General features: G+C 33.8%; 1 protein-coding gene across 1 annotated transcript in view; it reads left to right on the top strand.

Annotated features, from left to right (window-relative positions):
- LOC106471135 (homeobox protein MSX-3-like) overlaps window positions 1–7,616 on the top strand; it is a 16,198-nt gene that overhangs the window by 1,476 nt on the left and 7,106 nt on the right. The gene's annotated exons all lie outside the window — the stretch shown is intronic.

Below are 7,616 nucleotides of genomic sequence, written 5' to 3'. Positions count from 1 at the left end.
GTTGTGACTATCTAAACCTGTTAGTTCTACTGTTACGTTTAGTACCGTACACTAACTAGTACGTGTGAGCCTAAACCTTTTAGTTCTATCGTTGTTTGTACCGTATACAGCAGTATGTTGTGACTATCTAAACCTGTTAGTTCATGTTGTTTGTACCGTACACAACAGTACGTTGTGACGACCTCAACGTGTTAGCTCATGTTGTTTGTACCGTATACAGCAGTATGTTGTGACGACCTAAACCTGTTAGTTCATGTTGTTTGTACCGTACAAAACAGTACGTTGTGACGACCTAAACCTGTTAGTTCATGTTGTTTGTATCGTATACAGCAGTATGTTGTGACTATCTAAACCTGTTAGTTCATGTTGTTTGTACCGTACACAACAGTACGTTGTGACGACCTCAACGTGTTAGTTCATGTTGTTTGTACCGTATACAGCAGTATGTTGTGACTACCTAAACCTGTTAGTTCATGTTGTTTGTACCGTACACAACAGTACGTTGTGACGACCTAAACCTGTTAGTTCATGTTTTTTGTACCGTATAAAGCTGTATGTTGTGACTACCTAAACCTGTTAGTTCATGTTGTTTGTACCGTACACAAAAGTACGTTGTGACGACCTAAACCTGTTAGTTCATGTTGTTTGTACCGTATACAACTGTATGATGTGACTATCTAAACCTGTTAGTTCATGTTGTTTGTACCGTACACAACAGTACGTTGTGACGACCTAGAACTCTTTGGAGAAGTAGGTTACTGGTTATCAAATCTAGAACTGGAATTCATAATAAACATCAGTTGTGATTGGGAAATGTTGACCATGCAACTTGACGCTTTTATTTGCAACAAGTTTTTAAATTCAGAAACCAAGGAACTCCAAGTGAATCGCTGTTACGGTGATCTGTTGTGTCTATTTTATTTCGTTCACTGATAACAAATAACACACCAGAATAGAACAGATTCAACAGTTCATTAAGTGTATATATCATAAAGGCTTTGAACTAGAACCACATTTGAAAATTTTATATTTTCAAGACTCGTTGTATGTCGTGGTATTGGCCTTAAATCCAACTCTCTTTGAGCTCAACTCTTAACCTTGAGATACCGTGTTCCAAGTTAAACACCACTCTTATTAAACAGGTATTAGTCACGTACAATTCCAGCAGAAGCGCAACTGTATCTATTTAATACTTAGGAAAATGAATTACTTACTTTGGTCTAGACGTCTTCAGCTGTAAGATATGTGATGTCCTGATAATAAGGAAGGATTTGTGATTTAGGCTTAGAATGCTCATGTTAAAGAAGTGTCAATTATCAGCAGGTGTTAATATCTTCAGCTAGTTTGTATCGCTCCACTAAATCTTTCAGCTATCGCACTTTCAAATATTAATACAACAAAATTTTACATAAAAATAACATGTTGTGTATAATACCATCAAACCTGGATTGAAGTCACAAAACCCACTTCCTGCCGATCACATTTGTTGATAGTTGGTAACCTTACATATTTCTTACATAGTATTTTTGTAATTTTGACCTTGTTACTTTTTACACAATTAATATATTGAGAGATCACACAATAACGCTTTCTCTCTCTCTCTATATATATATATAAATATCTTTTTTTTTTAATTGGGGGGAGTTTATATGGTGGTATTTCAAGTGGTGGGAGTGTATATGGTGGTATTTCAAGTGGTGGGAGTGTATATGGTGGTATTTCAAGTGGTGGGAGTGTATATGGTGGTATTTCAAGTGAGTGGTGTTTATATGGTGGTATTTCAAGTGGTGGGAGTGTATATGGTGGTATTTCAAGTGGTGGGAGTGTATATGGTGGTATTTCAAGTGATGGGAGTTTATATGGTGGTATTTCAAGTGGTGGGAGTGTATATGGTGGTATTTCAAGTGGTGGGAGTGTATATGGTGGTATTTCAAGTGGTGGGAGTTTATATGGTGGTATTTCAAGTGATGGGAGTGTATATGGTGGTATTTCAAGTGGTGGGAGTGTATATGGTGGTATTTCAAGTGGTGGGAGTGTATATGGTGGTATTTCAAGTGGCGGGAGTGTATATGGTGGTATTTAAAGTGGTGGAAGGGGTATGTGACAGATGTTTCACACATGGCTCTTCCAAACAACTCTCGTGCCATTATGAACTACAGTAGTTTCAAGTGTGGTTGGCTGAACAAACCTCCAGTTCGGTGTGAGTAACAGAATCCTATACAACCATTATACACGAACTTGTGTTCATGTTAAGACAGCGGACTGAACATGTTAAAGAAAGAGAACGTGTTATCCGATTATAACAAATATATATTTAATTGGTTACAACGTTTCAATCAGCTCTCTTCTTGAAGTTGTGTTGCTTTATACATTAGGAAAGCGTTTCCTAAAACGACCTGTTTTAAACATATTATTGGTTTAATTGAATATCGACTTGTTTTAAACATATTATTGGTTTAATTGAATATCGACGTGTTTTAAACATATTATTAGTTTAAGTGAATATCGACCTGTTTTAAACATATTTTTAGTTTAAGTGAATATCGACCTGTTTTAACCATATTATTAGTTTAATTGAATATCGACGTGTTTTAAACATATTATTGGTTTAATTGAATATCGACTTGTTTTAAATATATTATTGGTTTAATTGAATATCGACGTGTTTTAAACATATTATTAGTTTAAGTGAATATCGACCTGTTTTAAACATATTTTTAGTCTAATTGAATATCGACGTGTTTTAAACATATTATTGGTTTAATTGAATATCGACGTGTTTTAAACATATTATTAGTTTAATTGAATATTGACGTGTTTTAAACATATTATTGGTTTAATTGAATATTGATTATCGACTGTTCCAAGATATTCCACTTATTTCTCACAATTAGTTTTAATGTTGGTCTCGCTGGCTAATTTTACAACATATATCTTCTATGTTTAACACGTGTCACAGTGTAACACTGTATTACACATTCTATTTGACACAGTACATGTAAACTTTGTATGTGACACACTATATAACACGATATGTGACACTGTATTACACATATTTCTTACGTATGTAACACATTGTATATGATACACATTAACACTATTAATGGCACACTGTACATAATACCAAGGATATGACACAACGTATATAACATTGTATGGGTTGCTTTCTATGTTGTATTTCAAAATAAGCCTTAATAGTACAAGTACTCTTTATTAAATTAGTAAAAACGTTCGATGATAGCAATTAACGTTTTCTTTCACACGAAAAACTAATATTATATTACAACTAACCAAAGACTGAACAAGCGATATCTACTGAGGTTATTAGTAAGGACATTTAATGTATCTTTAGACGAAAAGATGATTCAATTTTTGAAACTTGGTAATGCCTAAAACGGGACGTCGAATGAGCTTCGTAACTAATGGTTATTAAAACTGACAAAGTCTCGATCCAAACAACTGACGCTAGTTTTCTCATTATTTCAATACATTGTTATTATCAACATGGTATCTCTAACAAATCGCCGCGTCAGACAGTTCAAAAGTATTTTCAACGTCATCCAGGTCTATTGAGATGAAATGGAAACATCTGGAAACCGGATACGTTAATTTGTGTTGTTGTTTCCGACCTGAACAAGAGCCTTTCTATATAACCATTTCACAAAACAAGAGTTTAAAATTCTTTATTTTACAAAAAGATCATCAGCCCGTACAATGGCTGGTAAACTGGGCAAGATATAACCTTCTGAAAAATGTAACCTTAATTATAACCCGGAAGCATTGTTAATAAACGATTCATGCACATTGAAGTTTCATTGATTTCTCTTCATTTTGTTTTCAATAAAATGTGACCAGGCCATTTTATATAGATTGGGAAGGACGTGTTTAGTGACTCACTAAGGTGTGTTTAGTGACTCACGTATAATCACGGTTGTCAAAGTACTATCAGAAAACGTGAAATTTAACGCCGTTGTTTTGTTCAATATCAAAAATGGTATCAGTTGTTCGTGATTACCACGAACTAAAAGAGAGAGAGAAAAGAAAACTCTATCAATATAATACATAAATTGAGAACGTATTCTCCGTGTTTTTCGTGTCTTGTAGCCCATCAATATAATACACAAATTGAGAACGTATCCTCCGTGTTTTTCGCGTCTTGTAGCCCATTAATTCAACGTTTCCTGTAGTTAGGTAGAAATGTGCAGAATTATTGTGTGTCCGGGGGAAATGTGGTGTAAAGGCGCTAGGGGGCGGAGCTCTCAAACACGCGAACCCTAATTTCCATACAAACACATTCAAGTATTATTGGACTTTCATCAAGTTGTATAAAGTATAATTGGTGCCTTGCATGTCAGGCACGAACCTTTACGCTTCGTCATGGTGGCAGGTAATGAAGATATCTTTACTAACCGCCCGATCCCCTGGGGAGTAGCCCAGGCCTCGATTCTGTCAATAATAATTCCGTTTTTGTTATAGCGTCATAAAATCAGGAACGCCTACAGAAAAGGGGGAGTCGGTCTCTATTCTGTTGTATCGATCACTATAGAAGTAATATTTTAAAACGTTCATGTACATTATTTGTTAAAAACAGTTTGACCTATCGTAATTACTTGACCTAATCATCTGCTATTTGAGTCTGTAACTCGGAAGTTTTCCTGTACTTAGGAAGCCTAACTTCTCTTGTTACAACATTCAAACAACAGAAACGCCATAGTCGCAAGGATGGTGTTATTTTAAATACAAATTTCATCACTCAAGAGAAGATGGGTCTAATTTGTTACAATATTCAAACAACAGAAACGCCGTAGTCGCAAGGATGGTGTTATTTTAAATACAAATTTCATCACTCAAGAGAAGATGGGTCTAATTTGTTACAACATTCAAACAACAGAAACACGTGGTCTCGAGGTTTGTGTTATTTTACACACTGATTACATCGTACAAAGGAAGCCAAGCTTCGAGATTTTGAACTACTTGTTCAAAGACTCGATTATAGTTGAGGTTGAACGGAGGCAAGGTAGTTGGTTGGACGACTTTTCTAAGAAACTAGATGTTAGTGACCTTCTATTGATAATGCTGTTCTTATTGAGGACTAATTAGAGTTCGTGTCCGGCGGGCTCATGACGATATTTGTTATTATTAAGTAGCCTAAAATATACAAATCGTACTGCAAACTAAAATTGGACCTTTTGACATATTTGTTTTGTTCTTTCTCTGAAGAACAGTTTATGTTTTCTTGTTATTATTTCATTGCTGATACAACCCTTTAAATTCATTCTTATAGGATGTAAGTTATAGTACGTACAGATATTATCGACTTAAGCCTCTTTGTGCCAACTAGAACTATATATAGATAAACTACTAAATTATATTTAAATATGAATAAGACTAACGTTTCAAACGTTTCAACATAAAACGAAATTGAAAATCAATTAATTCAGACGGTGAATGTAAATCATAACCTAGGGAGTGAATTTACCTATAACCCAGACAGTAGATGTAAAACATAACCCAGACAGTAGATGTAAAATATAACCCAGACAGTAGATGTAAAACATAATCCAAACAGTAGATGTAAAATATAACCCAGGCAGTAGATGTAAACTATAACCTAAACAGTTAATGTAAACTATTATAACTCAGACAGTGAATGTAAACTATTACTCAGACAGTGAATGTAACCTAAACAGTTAATGGAAACTATAACCTAAACAATTAATGTAAACTATAACCTAAACATGAGGATGTAAACTACTATAACTCAGACAGTGGATGTAAACTATAACTCAAACAGTTAATGTAAACTATAACCTAAACATGTGGATGTAAACTATTATAACTCAGACAGTTAATGTAAACTATAACCCAAACAGTAAATGTAAGCTATAACCCAAACAGTAGATGTAAGCTATAACCTAAACAGTGGATACAAACTTTAACCCAAACAGTGCAGGTAAACTATAACCCAGACAGTGACGTTATCTAATGGATTTCCATAGACGAGATAGAAGTGGATCAAATGTTTTCAAATATGAATACAATTATGTAGGGCTACAAATATTAATGATAGAGTTTAAACTGTATTTATTCACCCTCTCTTTAGATAAATATTTATAAAAAATATGTTAGCACTATTGTGCTAATTTGAAGATCAGAAGGGAAGTCAACGATGTACAACAGTGGTGTTATCTATACACATATACTACATTTTGTTGGGTTAAGCGCAGATGAAACTTTAACTTAAACATTCGAGTTCAACTTCGTATTAACCTTGATTCAACAAGATTTATAGGCATAAAAAAAACCTTTGAATAAGAGAAAGATGCTATCTAAATATATAGTTAATTATCGTGAAAAAATATATATACAAATAAATCTTTATTAAAAAACAACAACGGAAAAGAAAGGTATCACAGCTATGTTTGAAATTTATGAAAGAAAAAAAATAAAGCATGTCAAATATTTCCTAGATTAATATTTTTAATCATACCAAACAAACGAATGGTTTGTAGGCTTAGATACTTCTAAGTATTACGTTCACCCTATTAGAACGTGTTGGACTTCTTTTTCACATTTTTTAATAACATATTAGAAGCAACGTACTGTATTTTTATAATTTACATTGACAAGGACAAATTAAATGATTTTATTATAACACATTATATTACACTGTTAACATGTTTTATAGAGAATAAGAGATATATCTTATGAACGAAAAATGCATTTATTATTTTTGTTTGATTATGTTTGTTTTTATCACAGAATCTTGTGAATTGACAGATCTGTTTTAACTGTTACGTTTATAGATAAACAACTCTCTCATTTTACGTACACAATGAAAAAAATACTTTAGAAAATATATATTTCCTGAAACTAGTAGATTTTGGAAAGTTTGAAAGAATAAATACCCTTTCTTCATCATGGTTTAGAAATAGAACGTCACATGTGGTAAATATCACACTTTTGAAGATTAAAACAAATGTTTTGTAGTGTTTTCTATATACGTGCCATAAGAGAACTCTAGAGGGGTGTGTCGATGGTGGTACTTTACAGGGAGAGTATATAAGTGCCTGTGGTAGTACACTAAAGGGGAACATATAGTGCCCATGGTAGTAAACTATAGCGGAACATATAGTACCCATGGTAGTAAACTAGATAGAAACATATAGTATCCATGGCAGTAAACTAGAGAGGAACATACAGTACCCATGGTAGTAAACTATAGCGGAACATATAGTACCCATGGTAGTAAACTATAGCGGAACATATAGTGCCCATGGCAGTAAACTAGAGGGGAACATATAGTATCCATGGCAGTAAACTAGAGAGGAACATACAGTACCCATGATAGTAAACTATAGCGGAACATATAGTACCCATGGTAGTAAACTAGATAGAAACATATAATATCCATGGCAGTAAACTAGAGGGGAACACGTAGTACCCATGGTAGTAAACTATAGCGGAACACATAGTACCCATGGTAGTAAACTATAGCGGAACATATAGTGCCCATGGTAGTAAACTAGAGAGGAACATATAGTATCCATGGCAGTAAACTAGAGAGGAACATATAGTACCCATAGTAGTAAACTAGAGAGGAACATATAGTGCCC

The sequence above is a fragment of the Limulus polyphemus genome, unplaced genomic scaffold (assembly GCF_000517525.1).
Source record: "Limulus polyphemus unplaced genomic scaffold, Limulus_polyphemus-2.1.2 Scaffold4427, whole genome shotgun sequence".
NCBI classification, from domain to species: domain Eukaryota; kingdom Metazoa; phylum Arthropoda; class Merostomata; order Xiphosura; family Limulidae; genus Limulus; species Limulus polyphemus.
The sequence above is the reverse complement of the archived record's forward strand: the minus strand, read 5'-3'. Positions and strand labels throughout refer to the sequence as shown.